Source organism: Paramormyrops kingsleyae, chromosome 10 (assembly GCF_048594095.1).
Source record: "Paramormyrops kingsleyae isolate MSU_618 chromosome 10, PKINGS_0.4, whole genome shotgun sequence".
Taxonomy (NCBI): Eukaryota; Metazoa; Chordata; class Actinopteri; order Osteoglossiformes; family Mormyridae; genus Paramormyrops; species Paramormyrops kingsleyae.
Genome location: NC_132806.1, coordinates 28,098,088 through 28,113,669, shown reverse-complemented (window position 1 = coordinate 28,113,669; position 15,582 = coordinate 28,098,088). Strand labels below are relative to the sequence as shown.

The window sequence follows — 15,582 nt, the reverse complement described above, 5'->3', positions numbered from 1 at the left end:
CGAGTCCCAGGAGAGACCCTCCTGTCATGCTGTAGAAGTGCGCAACCGAATCACCGTGCTACGCCACCGGCTGTATAAACAGAGGTAGCAGAATTATAAGCTATGCAAGCTGCTCTGGGCAAGACTATGGCTGGGAGGGAAAAAAAAGAACCACAACAGATTCTTAGCAACTGGTGTCTTAACAACCGCTGAGCAAGAACTCTGGCCGGCTTCCAGGCGAGGTGTCTGGGGACGGAGAAACCGGGCGGCTCGAGACACCGGAAGCGCGACTCCACCAGCGCCTCGCCGACAGGAAAACCGGCCTCTCAGGCATGTGGAGAACGCGGGTCCATGTGCCGGGAGGGAGGCGCTCTGCCTTTCCTGCCATTTCCACCCGCATTTTTCATCATCCCAGGATTTAAAGCAACACAGCATTTACAGAGTAAATAATCCATCACACCCAGAAGGAAAACTGTCTGGGGGCGGGGGGAGAAAATTAGATACTATGTTTAACGTCCAGCATTCACACACTGTCCTGCATTCACACACTGTCCCGCATTCACACCCTGTCCCGCATTCACACACTGTCCCGCATTCACACACTGTCCAGCATTCACACACTGTCCCGCATTCACACCCTGTCCCGCATTCACACACTGTCCCGCATTCACACACTGTCCCGCATTCACACACTGTCCCGCATTCACACCCTGTCCAGCATTCACACCCTGTCCTGCACTGGGACAGCAACACCACAGTGTCCATTTATTCTATGCAAATGCCTCATCATCCCAATCAGGGTGTACACCCCAGCCCTGTGCCCAGTAGCCTACAGGCCTTCTCTGTGACCCTGACCAAGCAGTTAGAAGTATCATCACCTAATTAAACCCTAAACATCACCTTCTGATACAAACACAAAAAAAAATTCACCGAGCAGAGACAGGACAGGCATGTCTAGAGGGAAGATCCATGCCAACACTTAGCACAGCTGTCTCTCCTGGCAAAGACCTGCTGAAAAATGAAACTTTAAGTGTTAGTGTCAAACGTGTCTGAATATTGTCGAAGATGCTAACACATAACACAAGGTTTGCCTCCGACAGCAGACGGCAGAAGAAATAATTCCCCACTGTGGCCCACGAGGTGTTTTTGCCGAGTTTATCTACATTATTTATAATCGTTACTATGCCATAAAGAGAGCCAGAGCAGGGAGCCCCTTTTTATACAGGCAGTTCACTGGGCAGCTAACTACCATTTTAGCTATGGTTTTGAAGGACATCTGCCAAATGCTCGACTCGTGTTCAAAAAGGGAGCCCACAAAGCTGACAAACAGGACGAATCGCCTTGCCATGGTACATAGTGGAATTCTGGGCCCTTTGTGTGCAATCTCTGGCATCAGGGGAGCAGCCTCCACACAGCGTAATGCGAACTGCAGGACCAAATTAGCAGCGTGTATGAATGCCTGGGGAGGACGGTTGGATGATGTCAGCCCCGTGTCTGGCTGGATTTCACCTACAGGCCTCAGAATGAAGGGGATGCTGAGAATATTATAGCCAATCACTGGCACCGTGGCCTCAAACCTCCATGGGTTGGGGGTTCGAATCCAGCTGCTGCTTTATGTGCGTCTGGAGTTCGCATGTTATCTCTGTCTAACACAGTCGGTTATGGGTCTGTGCCCATGATCAGAAAGGTTGTAGGGTTGAATCCCTCGGGCAGCAGGGTAATCATATCGCTGGGCCCTCAACGACAGGTGCTTCAGGATACCAGCTGCTCCCTGCTCTCCGACCTCAAAGTTTCCTCACTTCTACTGGACTTTGGACAAAAATGTCTGCTAAATCATTAATTAAGACTTTCAGCCAACAGGTAGGTCAATCTGTGGGACACTGCGGTTTAACACCTGGTACACGATCCCCTTCAAAGTGGTAGCCAGGTCGAATATCCCACTCGTTCAGGTGCTGGTTAACCGTATTATGAACCCTTTAAATCTTACTGCTGTACTGCTGCTCTGTGCTGGTGCACCTGAAACCAGACTATACCACCAGAACCCTCTAATGGCTGTGCTCCTTGACGCCGACTCCCACAGCCGCAGGATGACTTCCTGTTCCTGGTGCTAATCTCTGGTGCTGTTCCTGCCATTTACTAGCCGTGTTTCTAATGTGTGCCATTTTGGGGGCTCATCACCGCCCCCACATGTGGCACCCATGCAAATAAGCAAAGACAAATAGGGCTGTGAACTAATGAAGCAGCTTTGCAGTGCAGATACCATCCATCTCCTACAACCGCTGATCCGGAATGGCGTCACAGTGAGCCCAAGGCCTGCCGCAGGAAGCAGAGGGAATGGCTCACGCGGGAAGCCAGGCCACCACAGGACCCACTCAGGGGCATATACAGGGGCGGGGCCAAAGGGGCACCGGCTCCAGCTGAAAGCTGATTGGCCCCCGGAGTGCCCCCTCCCCTGTTACTCTCTGATTGGAAACATATCATTGGCTATTGATCAGGTTGACCAATCCCCATATGAAGTATGATGCCTCTTATACCCCCATCTTTAAAAATCCTGGAGTTGCCCCTGGTCACACCCTCACGTTAGTTACACTGATTCTACAAATGACGAAAACAGATATATACACATATATATTTCAAATTTTGTTTCGTTAGTTCATTAGTCTGACTTCCACACCTGCTAACAAACAAACACAAACAGTTTAAAGCGTAGACTTTTCAGGTTTCAAGTAGGAATATCAGAGGCAAATCCGGTATTTTTTAAGTTGGGGGCATACCAGGGACCATAATTCATACAGTGGGGTCAACCTTATCATTAGCCAATGAAATATTTTGAGTCGGTGAGTAACAGGGGAGGGGGCACGGTGGTGGCCAATCAGCTTTCAGCCCCACTCCTGTGGTGTACCATGTGATTAGGGGGTCTATTATGTGATTTAGTCCCCTGGAAATCAGACCAGGGAAATGTGGCTCCGATTAGAACAGAGCTGCTAGGATCCACACAGATCGTCAACGCTCTGGTGGTCCTGAAGCCAGCAGGGTGCAGCCCTTGCAGTGACACTACAAATTAGGTCCAACTGGGGGGGTGTAAGTATGCCAAACAATATCACTGGGCATCGAGAGGCCCAAGAGATAAAAGCTGACATTTGCAGTAAGTGGAGTCTTCGCAGTAGCATAATCAAGGCGGAAGGGGGGCAGCAGGGTATTTATGAGGGTTGACATGAACTGTTGCTTTGAGACCTGCTGAAAGAAACTGGAAACGCTGAAGGGCGAGACCAGCGCTGACATTAAAGGCAGACTGTGCTGTAACCTCAGCCTGTGTCGGGGGACCCCCAGATAAGCATGTGAAAAGGGGGGCGATTCGACAGGTGACCCTCTTGCCCCACCTGACTATGCCCTGACAATTTATGGACCTCCGTGTTAAACAGACTTACAGTTCACTTATTACTTCAACATTATTTTCACATTTTCTCATTGCGAATCCCTCGTCGCTCCGCGGCAGCTAACAACTGGAGCACAAAGCGGTAGGTATCGGGTTCTGGCCACGAAAGCGTCTGCAAGTCAAAACAAAAACTGGCCGAGGACCCAGAAAGGGCGTCTATTCTCCTGCCCGTTCCCGCTGAAACAGCTCGTCTGAATCCATGCCCATCTTGCTTTTTTTTCTCCTTCTTTTTTTCCTCCAAGTGCTACCGGCTTTTATTTAAAATCATGGAACCAGAGATAGGTGCCTTTATAGCTGCATATAACAGGAACCGCAGATGTAAACCAACTTTTACATTTCCAGGGAAGGATCAGATAAATACTTTCACCCAAAGTAGCGACCAATAAAGTTGCTACTATAATACAAGTGCACGATCTTCACAATCTGTACTTTCTATTAGAGATGTGTCGATTGAATCAGCCAACTATCGGTATCGGCCGATACAGCAACAATTGGCCATCAGCCGATGGTTAAAAATGAGCCGGCATTTACCGCTGATAATCCCCTTTAAAATGGCGACCCATATTGCTTTGCACACCCTAAACACTTAGAAAACAACATGTCTGCTGTTTAGAATTATTTAAACGTTGTTAGAAATATATATAAACAATTCAACACAACAAATTTGATTGCTCCCCTTAAGGCGAGACACTGAAGAGTATGAGGAGTTTCTGAAAAATAAATCCGTTCCAATGAAGAAGGCTGCAGTACTGCCGAATAACGCTGCTCTGTCAGTAACGCAATCACTTAATAACAAAGGAAAATTCAGTGCAGACAGTGCAAAATCAAAAGATACTACTCGGAAAATTATGGAGTTTATCACACTTGATGATCAGCCTTTCTCTGTTTTGTTATAAATGTATATCCAAAAAATAAATATTTTTTTTGTAATGTAATTTATTTAGGTGAATTAGAATTTAGTGATTAATTGTCATTGTTGTCACACAGTGCACAACAATGAAATGTGTTCTCTGCATTTAACCCATATGTGACAATGTGACATAGCAGGGGGCAGTTAATTCAGTGCCCGGGGAGCAATGCTTGGGGGCGGTACCTTGCTCAGGGTACCTCAGTGGTGTCTTGCTGGTCAAGGATTCAAACCTGCAATTTTTCGATTACAAGTGTGCTTCCCTAACCATTAAGTTACCACTGTTTAATGCACTTAATGTTTGAACACTGTGGAGTGTGCCTGTAAACTTATTTAAGCGCAGAACCTCCCAAACAATCGGTACTGGTATCGGTGTTGGTTTTAGCAATAATTGGCTAGAATTCACACACTGTCCTGCGGTATTGGCCAGAAATTACCTTATCGGTCAGCACTTTCTATCCTGAACCACTAGAGAAATATTGTTTGGTTCCGTGAGATTTTGTCTCTGTTTCCCTGTCTGGATCCAGAGACCATGTAATGAGCACATAAGCAAAGGGATGAAAAGTTAACACTGACAGGCAGTATGTGTACACGTGTGTGTTGGGGGGGGGGGGGGGGGGGGCGGGGGGTCTGCCACGCCAACAGGGGATGGTCGTGGGCAAGTGCTAATGGCAGGATTCGAGAGGCAGGGATGCTGTGGGGAGGGAGCATAATTAAGCCACGATCGATACGACCCTCCCCTGTTTACTAAGTGGGTCTGACAGTGAACACAAGCCCCTAATGGATAATTAGATTAAGAGAATGTAGCTCTGCTCAGAACCCCATGTGTGCTTTAGACATGAGACAAGAAAGTCAGAGCAGGAGACAGGAGAAACAAGTGATGAGTAAAATAAATGAGAGAAGAGAAGTAAGAAGAGTCATGAGTAAAATAAATCAGAGAGGGGGAGCAGAAACGGTTATGAGAATAGTAAATCAGAGGAGAGGAAGAGCAAGAATGGACAAGAATAAGGTAAATCACAGGAAAGGCAAAGTGTGGACATCAGTAAAGTAAATCAGAAGAGAGGAGGAGCAAGAACGGTTATGTGTAAAGAAAATCAGCGGAGAAGCAAAGTAAGAGCAGACATGCGTAAAGTACATCAGAAAGGAAGTGTAAGAAAGGACAAGAGTAAATCAGGAGAGAAGTAAGAACAGTCATTAGTAAAGTAAGTCGGGAGAGGAGGAGCAAGAGCGGTTATGAGTAAAATAAGTCAGAGCAAAGAACGGACAAGAGTAGAGTAAATCAGAAGAAAGGCGAAGTAAGAGCGGACAGGGATAAAGTAAATTAGAAGGAGGAGTAAGAATGGACATGAGTAAAGTATATCAGAGGAGTCATAAAAAGCATTATATGCAAAGTAAATTAGCAGAGACTAGGTTTAGAGTGAATGTCCTGACAGTCTCCAGCAGAACAGTACTGTCCGCAGTTCAAAGTCTAGAAGGGGAAGTGTGAGCCAGTCATCATAAAGCCTCCATGGAAGAAGGTCACGGTCCCACAAGGTCACGGTCCCACAAGGTTAAAAAGCAGCCAGGTGTAAACTGGCAGCTGTTTGTCAGCATGGGTACATCGTCAGCTTGGGAGACACATGACGGAGACGCTGAAGCCCTAGTAGCGCGTGGTGGAATCAGACTTAGTAAATATACCGTGACTGAAGGTCAGTGAGCTTCTGCATCTTACAAAAAAACAACACAATCCAAAGAAACTCCATTGCAGAGAAGATTCCGGAGCCTGATTCAGCCACCTTTGATCCCATGTCTTTGTAACGTCACACTGCATAGGGGAAGAGAACTGATCAGCTGATGGCACACTGATGGAGCGACGCTCTACGGTGCATCCAATCTCTGGCTGATTACCCCCCCTCCGGTGCCGGACTCAGACCTTCGCAATCAGTGCACAGATACCGCTGCTGTCCTGACCCCCACGCTGTCTTCATTTGAGCCGTGGCTTTAGTTTGACCAGACCACGGTAAAGTGACTGGGGGTGGGGGGGGGGGGTTTATGCGCTAACCCTGAGCAGTCTGTAAGATGCAGAAGCAGCTGCCAAATCATGCTATTAGGTACTGGCAGGTGAGAACTGAAAATTGGCCCAGGTTAGATTCAGTGCATCAGAATGATTAATTAGAATGATTAATTAAAAAGACAAAAACATTTTCAAGTTATTATCTATAATGGCTTTTGAGATATGACTATTGGAGTACCCCCTGACCCCACGGGAGGGGACCTCACTTTCATTCGATTGTGTTGATAATGGGACTTGCTACAAATCTTACGAAGAACTTAATGTCTCCAGCTTTGATTTGGTACCTAATTTCATGAGGCGTTTCATAGCCTTCAGTGAGAAAACTGAGGGTGGATCTGACCAATATTTTTGGTCTAACCGTTGAAAAATCATTGCATTTCAATATATAATTTCAGTGTGGTTCTTGAAAGAAATAATGACAAGTCATAGGTTGGCAAAAACAGTAAGAAGTATCCTTTATTTTTGTGAAAAAAATTTTTTAATGTGGCATTTCTGGACAGAGAATCTGAAGTGTTTGTGGCCAATTTTTACACTTCTCTCCCGTCAATTTGCTTGCCTGTCGGTATCTACTAGTCTATGGACATTTTGGGTTCTTATTAAACCTATAGATGTTTATCACACAAAGCATCAGTAATGTTATTCCATATATTTACATAAAGCTTGTATTCATACACACACCAACATCATTCCAAGTTTGGCACAGTCAGTGACACCCATTCACAGTATATGCAAACAAGGCTGCTATGCTCTATGGCCAGAGGCAAAACAAACAGCACGGAAGCATACCCTAGCGAATCACAGGTCTGGGCCCCTTATACATCCAGCAACTGCGGGCTTTCGAAGGTGTGAGTGTGGAAGATGAAGACTTGACTGGCTGACAGATGAGTGGGTGGGGAAAGAAAGTCAATTTAAATTTATCTTTCTCTCTTGCTCACACACAGAAATGTCTTATTTTGGGTATACGTCCAAGTCCTCAGACATTACAGTTAAGCATGAGAGCCAAGTAATACTGAGAAATTAAATTTTTAGACTGACTGAATTTGTAACTAGTGGCTTCGGGCCTATAGGGAATTCACGTACCAACAAAGACGTGCTTTTCTGGGTTATTGGAGAGCTGCCAGCCCTGACCAGAGCTGCCCGACGGCTCACATCTCTAGCCCTGTGCAATAAGATTGTTTTGAGCCTCACTGGCCTTCTGTCATTAGCCTGTGCTACTTCTCTGTGGTACTCCGCTAATTATCCTGCGCTAAGCTCCTGTGAGCAAGCGCTAAGTGTTCCTGGCTCTGTTCTAAGTTGTGCTAACCCCCTGTGCTAATTCACTCATGGTGCTCCGCTCCAGATTTGCGTATGAGAAAGTGTGTGCTGCTACATATATAATGCCTCATCCGGCCAGTGTACACCACGCTGACGGCTCATAATGCACGCCTGGCACTTTAAGGGGACGACTGACTTCCCGGCTTCCGGCAGATGGGGCGGCCTATCCAATTACAAACAGCCGCGATGACAACACACTGCTTCTGGACTGGCAACTTGTGGCCAGTGAGAAAGCAAAGCATGAGACCACGAGATACGCCTGAACTCGGCCAACCAGCTGCCCCTGATGTATCTGGCTGATCAAATCAGAAAAGATATATAAAACATTCATCAATACTTTCAGGCTTAGTCGTTACTGCCAGGCCAGGGACACCATTAGCTGCTATTTTATCTTTGATTACACTGAAAATAATATGCAGAAATGACATCACTCTTTTGGTCCAATCAGTGAAATGACACATTGGTTAAATGACGAAAGAACTCAAATGGTTAAACAGCCACCCCCACTGCCTCCGTTTGAGACAACGGTCACATCAGCTAGGAGTACAACTACCGCCCCAAAACAACCCGCCTCTTTTTCCATCGCCACCCCTCACCACCTGCCTCGCTGATACCTGGGATCTCTCTGGGTGCCCAAGGTGGCAGCAGCTGCTACCGCCCACACCGGCAATTTGGAGATAATTATCGCGGAGTGAGAACGGCCTTTTTTTCTGTTGCGCGCGTGGAAAAAAAGTGGCAAAGACCAGGAAAGCAGCAGATGCACGGTGAGAAACAAGTTTCTGTTTTCCCTCTGACACAATATGGGTGCTTTCAGCTTTTCAGTAACTAATAAATCCTGCACAGCACAGCAGTATGTGGCTCTGTGCCCGTGATGAGAAGGTTGCTGGTTCAAATCCCACGCTTGGCAGAATAGTCACATCTGCAATTTCCTTCTGGATTAATAAAGTATCTCTTTGCAGTGATCTGGTCAGTTCGCTCCGCCTTTTCCGTGGCACATCCTGGGCAGACTTGCGTGTATTAATCAGTCCACGCTAGTTTTTGTAAGACTGCTAATAGCCCCTGGGTCCTGGAGTAAGGCAGGCCGGCTCATATCACCTCCATCAAGGGCTCCGCCCCTGCTGATGCTCGGCGCACGGCTCAACCGCGTGTGACGCAACTGGCCACCTGACCAGGCAGGCAGATGAAATACTCGAAGCAGCAAAGCGAAAACAACATCAAAATGACTGTAGACATGTGCTTCTAGGTGTCTCTGTGTGTTGGTGCTGAAATCTGAGCCCCAGAGAAACAGGGCAGAGAAGAACAACACATCACAAACTACCCACAAAAAACATCAAGAACTACTAAAGACAAAGAGACGAGCCGTAGAGCTACTGAGACCTACTGCACCCATGTGTGAGAATCATGAGCACAAGCCATCTCATCACATTCATCAGTCGCCGACGCAAGGGGAAAGCGTCTCAATTTTATACTTCATAACTTATTTTCTGTCCCTGTGCCCCTTCGGCTCTGCCACGTGTGAAGAGACGGGCTCTTTCACAGCAGTCTGCTCTCTTTTCGGAAAAAGAGTTTTCTGCCTCTAAGCTCAGAAAAAGAAAGAACCTGAGGAAAAGGAAACAGGACAGAGGACAGTGTTTGAAGATCGCTCATCCTTCCACGCCCACAGGCGGGGTTCATGTTCAGTTTTCGGCAGAGACTCCGCTACTTTTTTCCAGCCTTCTTTCAGCCAATCACAGCCCTGTTTCCCAGAGCTTCCTGGGGAAAAAAAACCCAACCTCATACTGAATCACTTATTACGTGTCTAACTGCCACAGATTCAGTTCATGCATGAAAAAACGTGTTAATTATCGCAGTCCCCCCGATGACTGAAAAATCCGCACGCTGTAAGTTATATAAAAAAACGCTGCTCCTGTCCTAATGGCATCAGTGAAAAATGGCCACAGCTTATTCACGCTGCACATTTATGCCGCGGGAATGCAAATTCCAGGATATTCTTAACTGGGCTAAACTGTCAAAACTGTATTATGCATCCACACTCGGTTACATCACGCTCTACATTAAAATAACATTTCGGAACCCTCTGAGTTAGAGTTCGTGACTTTCTGGGTCACACTGTGGCTTCTACAAATCCAGGGTTTATGCGTATGGAGTTTGCATGTCCTCCTTGTGTCTGCAGGGCTTCTTGCCAATTCTCCAACTTGCTGTTGCAGTGCAAAGATGTGCAATTTGGTAAATTAGTATCTCTAAAATGTGCATAGCCTGTGCCCATTGATAGTACCCCATCCAGAGGGTTCCCTGCCCAGTGCATCCTGGGATAGCCTCCAGGCTCACTGTGACGCTGCCCTGGGCAAGTTATGGAAGATGAAGAGATGTATAGTTGGCTATAATTTTTCATCTGTGTCAATTAAATAAAGCTGCCAATCGATTTTTACACCACTGTTATCTTTTAAAAACTCAACTGACGGATCAGCAACATTTTCCAGCCTCTTATCCCATCCAGACAAGTAAATATGATCAAAGATTATGACAAATAACAGGAAGAACCCTAATTACATCATCAGTATGGGACGCTCAGCTAATCTGACATACAGCAGATACAAGTGTACGATCCTCATGCCCCCTCCTGCCACACAAAGCAAAGTATCAAAACATAGCCAAGTGAGCCAAAAAATAATTTGACAGTTCATAGTCCTTACAGTTACATAATAACAGTTACAGATGCATGCTGACTGTCAGAGCAACCCCCACTTAAGACCTCGAAACATGTTCACCATGTTGTAATTTGACATTGTAATATTAGTTATCTGCGTTTGTCCTGAAAGGAACTGTGGACTAGAATGAAGTTTAAATATTCAGGTGGATGATCTTTCTGTCCATCCAATGAACACCTCAATTAAACTAACAGCTGGAGACCGAATTTTCATATAGCTGCATATGAAAAACTAATTAAACGTTCAACCAAAAATATCACCATAAATACCATATGCAATATAGTCATGAAATGTATGATGTGATGCAGCATAAAGCATTTATTGATGTAACGACTGCAATTGCCATACATGGTATGACAGCTTGAAGTGGACAACCAAAATGTTTCCTAGAGTTCTGAGACTTCTCATGAATCAAGACTGTCTGTCGTTTAAAATTATACTCAAGCCAAATTGTTTTTGTAGTGGTCATCTTGGGTCGAAAACGTTATTCTTTATGTTAGCAATCTAAAACAATTGACCACTTCTATCAAATGAACGACGGTAGACTGTTTACACGTGATTGGTAACCTATGTGCCAGTTTCACGTGTAAACAGTCTACCGTCGTTCATTTGATAGAAGTGGTCAAGCACCAAAATGCCAAAGAGTGAGATCAAGACTAAATAAAAATGGTGTTTAATAATCTCTTGATGTACCAGATCTTTGTTTTCCAGGTGAACATCTGGAAGTTCTACAGCTATCCATGACACATCTGCTACCTGTGGATATTCCAGCTCCCATAAAATACGTACCACAATACCACCAAATTGTAACACCGGATTCATAACCTTTATGAAAACTGAAAATCTGTTACTAATAAATATTCTTTTGTGCTGTTGCCAAATAATCCAATAACATATATGTTGCACTTCAAAACATCACAAAAAATAATCACAGCCAAATAGTGTCTTTTTAACTAATTATAGTGTGAATCGGATAACCCCAATTACAGAAATGGCACACTTAATAATGAACTTAATGATCATTTAAAGGAACATAGCTGACAACGTAATAATTTGCCAGAAAGAAATATATTTGAATTTCATAATGAAAACTTTCAGATTCATGGCTTGCAGTGCCAGAGCGGGGGTAATTTCACTCTATTACCCTGGCAGATAATTACAAGCAGGCCTCTGCCTAGGAAATATTCTGGGAAATTAATAAGAGTAAAATGTATCAGAATAACGCGAATATCACAGGACGGGCAGTAGGGGCTGTGTGAAATAGATCTGGACTTATACACACGGCAGTAAGGAAAATGATGATTTTATATTGCTGGATCACACATCAACACGCTGTCCATCTGTTATGGTAAAGAGATTTGGGGGTGGGAAATGCGTGGACTGCGGACCGCCGATCTCTGTCAAAGCGTCCAGCCTCATGAAAGCGACGTGATTTCAGGTGCAGCTTTTGCACGTCGTGCTGCCATTGGACATTTCCACCGAGGAAATGTTTCGAGCGAAAGCATCGATCTGACCGTGAGCCGCGAGCCCGCGACCGTCGATCGCAGCAGCTCCCACCGCCGCCGCGCCGAATCAAGCCGGGCTCCATGCGCGCCGCCGCGTAGCCGCTTTCAGACGGCAGCGAGGGTGGAAAATTAATATCATATGCACATTTTTAAATGAGGCAGAGTAAATGTGGGGGCCGGCCGATCTCCGCGAAGCTCACTTCCATCTACCTGAGCACAGAGATACGGGCTGGGCTGGAGGCTGGACGCTGCGAGTCGAGCCCTCGCTTTCCGGGAGACGTGGTGCTAAAGCAAGCAACTCTTTATTTTTTTATTATATATATATTTTCTAAGCATGACCAAACGTGCTTCTCCTCTTTCACCGACTTTGCACATGAGCTGCTCGGCTCTATATCACGAAGCCCTATAGAGATATGCTTTCAATCGCGGGTCTCAGATGCAGCGCACACACGCACACACGCAAGCACACGCACTACTCCAGTCATATTTCCGGGAAAACGAAACATGCACTGATTATGGTTTTTCTCCACAAACCTTAACGAAACGCCCCGGGAAAATGGGGGGAAGGACGTGGTTCCGTGGCCGTCTTTTGTGCTTGGAGTTCTGGTTGTCATCCAGCTCTCGCGAATCGCCCTCCCTCCTCTCTCTACTCCTCCTCCTCCTCATTCCCTCCCCTCCTCAACATCACCACTCCGACACTTCAAAAATCGGCGTAAAAATCTGCTAAAAATAACGCAAAAGCGAAATTGCTGCACGTGCATGCGAGGGGTTGAGTGGCGCGCGCAATTTACCTGCATTATAGACAGGATCCCACAATCAGATAGATTAAAACAAAATCCTAATTTCACAGGCACACTAATAATGTCACAACTGATTGCAAGCATCTTAGTGTATCATCTTTTACTTCCTTGTTTTTATTTCCCATAAGTCAGTGACGTCCACAGGTCGTATTAATTGCACACCTGAGACGTTGTGTGTAGCAGCCGTGCTGGCCTATATGAGTGAGGCACATGGAACTGAATTTGTTGAAAAAAATATTTTTTAGGTAGGTAGGGTAGGTTAATGAAAATCACCATTAAACTGCTTCCTAGGAAATACACTTTTTAATGTATTTAATGCCTCAGCTGAAACAATTACTACATAGTAGACACAATAAACCACATAACATACATTACAAAAAAGTGTTTTCCGCCATGGCAGACAGCTGTTCTTGGTCTGCGTGGAGAGGCTAGCTAGGTCCCAACACAGATATATTGTCTTTGGCTGAATATCCAGCAGAGAGGATGTGCTGCACTCTCCAGATGCACTGAATATGTTAATAATCCCTCATTAGGGCGTCATTAACGAGTTAGAGGTAAGGGGGACCTGCAACACCAAGAGTTCCTGACATGTCGCTACTAAGGCTTCTGGGAACGTTTTGTGCCCTTAGTACGAATAAGAGTGACCTGAATTGATTGGTTGCATGGAGACAATCTAAGCCTCCCCATCTGAATAGGTTTCACTTTCAATTTTCCAGCTGTCTGCCTGAAAGATGAAAACCAGAAAAGAGAATGAATACCTCCTTTAGAAGAAAGAGTTGTTGCTGTCTTTCAGTCCCTGCTTCGGAGTCATCAACCCAGAGGTAACTCTGCAACCTATAATACCATTTAAAAAAAAAAAATATCTGTATTTTGTGTAAATTTGTACAGTGTCACACTCCATTTGTTCTGTGTTTCATATGCAGGCCGAATCGAAATTACAAAACGGATGGCTGAGCGACGAAATTGTTAGGTGTTATCATTTCAAGATGTTCATAGAAAAAATACGAAAATATATATTACTGCTTATTTCTTATTTATAGGTTCATAAGGGATTGCTGCTTTACACAATCCATGTGTAACTGGTGGTATGAAATGTTTGTTTTTTATAGTTAATTTATATTATACATCTAACAACAGCAATAATAATATGAGTAGCTCAGTGGGCAGCAGCATGGTCTCTCTAGGTCTGATTCCTGCCACAGATCTACATGGGCTTCTTTGAGGTACTTTCATTTCTTCCCTCAGCCCAAAGACATGCATTGTAGCCGAACTGTTGTCCTACAGAGTGTAGTTGTCCCCCTGTAATAGGGGTGACACCCAGGCTCCAGACTCATTCTGACCCTTTCCTGGATAAGAGGATTTTTTTTTAAATGCTTTGTGTAGTTCCCTTATTTTGGCTGTGTAAATACTCAGTAACAAGAGAAAAAACAGTGACTCGTCTGAGATACATTTACCCTGATAGCACTAGTATTTTTAGTCCCGATAGAACATGGGTTGCAGGCCACAACGTGTGAAGGATTCAAGCATCGAGTCTCGAAGTGTATCACCAAGCGTGGGGTCCTGCAACTGAAATTGTTGAGATTCAAGACCCAAGAGACATAACCTGAACCAGTCGAACAAATCCAGCTCACAGAACCAAACAACCGGAGAAGCAGAAGCCAATAAGAATGTCAGACTGAGAGAAAAAAAACACCTAGCAGAAGGAGCTTAGGTCCACTGATTGCAGGTGTAGGTGATTGGACACTGTGACTGCCTGGAGGTGGGTGTGGCTTTGGATGAGGTGGGTGTGGCTTTGGGGAATGACAGCTCCTATGGCTGGTGTCTGATTGGCTGGATTCTGCATTGGATGTGACATAGATTCTTCATCTGCTGCCTGTGTTTCACCATCCTTGACTGGTGAGACCTCAGCATCAAACCCTATTTACTGAAAAATCCAGGCAGAAACAGGAGGTAAATTTGTCACATTTACTATATCTGGCTCCTGTTCACAGCACTCAAACTACATATGTGTTGATTAGTCAACCATAGAAGCTAATCTTTACAATAATGCATAAACATTATGTGAGCAGACATTAGCTTTTTCATTCTCTGCTACCGAAATGGAAAATACATTAAATCGTAATATTAAAATTGTGCATATGATTTTCATTCACAGATACTAAACAGGGGACAAGGCCAGATGTATCACTGAAGCTATAATTATATTGTCATTTTAAACAGGCATTTTTAATTATTCTCCTTTTCCAAACAGTGAATAGGTTGGGCAGTTCAGTCCTCTGTTTGTATGATAAGGCTTCTTTTTATGGAAGCCTTTGAATGGCTTTAGAGAGGCCTTTGTCATTGAAATATAATAGAATTGTTATTCCCCAGGGCCCCTTTGTTATGGCCTATTGGTGGACACAACATTTGGAGACTGAACAGGAACTGCCCTGCCTTAAAAGCCAAATTAGATCACGGACAATAAACGGGGAAGTTGTAAATTGCTAACTGCCGTTATAAACAAATGAGTGTGTAATTTTTCCACCTTATCCAATCACATTAAACAATATCGTTTAATTTCTTGTCTCTTGTACCTGTGTGGGCACATACAGTTAACACAGTATCATCTGGTTCAGGTTGCATACGATGTTCAGTGATCTCAGATTTTGTCCCTTCACTAATCCAACTCAACACCCTACACTTAGAGAACACTGTACCTCTTAGGCATCTTAATCCAAAGCATTCAACTCAACCAGTCAACACTTAGCCTCCTTAGACCGTACAACCGCCAGAGCTCTTGATCTTCCTGTAACACAAACCATATTACAGAAATGTCATTTGATAAGATGTTTTTCCGCATTACCTAATGGTCAAAATCCCTTTTAGTCAATAGATTTTAGG

At 44.8% G+C, this 15,582-nt stretch overlaps 1 protein-coding gene and 1 long non-coding RNA gene across 2 annotated transcripts in view; one reads left to right on the top strand and one right to left on the bottom strand.

Moving 5' to 3' along the window:
* cplx2b (complexin 2b) overlaps window positions 1-12,544 on the bottom strand; it is a 44,047-nt gene extending 31,503 nt beyond the window's left edge. Inside the window, exon 1 of the mRNA XM_023797680.2 lies at window positions 12,437-12,544. The gene's annotated coding sequence lies outside the window, so the exon portion shown is untranslated. The remainder of the gene's footprint in view (window positions 1-12,436) is intronic.
* Window positions 12,545-13,152: 608 nt separating this feature from the next.
* Window positions 13,153-15,026, top strand: LOC111836420 (uncharacterized). The gene is made up of 3 exons (XR_002836427.2): window positions 13,153-13,256; window positions 13,419-13,523; window positions 13,626-15,026. It is a non-coding gene; the product is annotated as an uncharacterized lncRNA (long non-coding RNA).
* The last annotated feature ends 556 nt before the right edge of the window (window positions 15,027-15,582 follow it).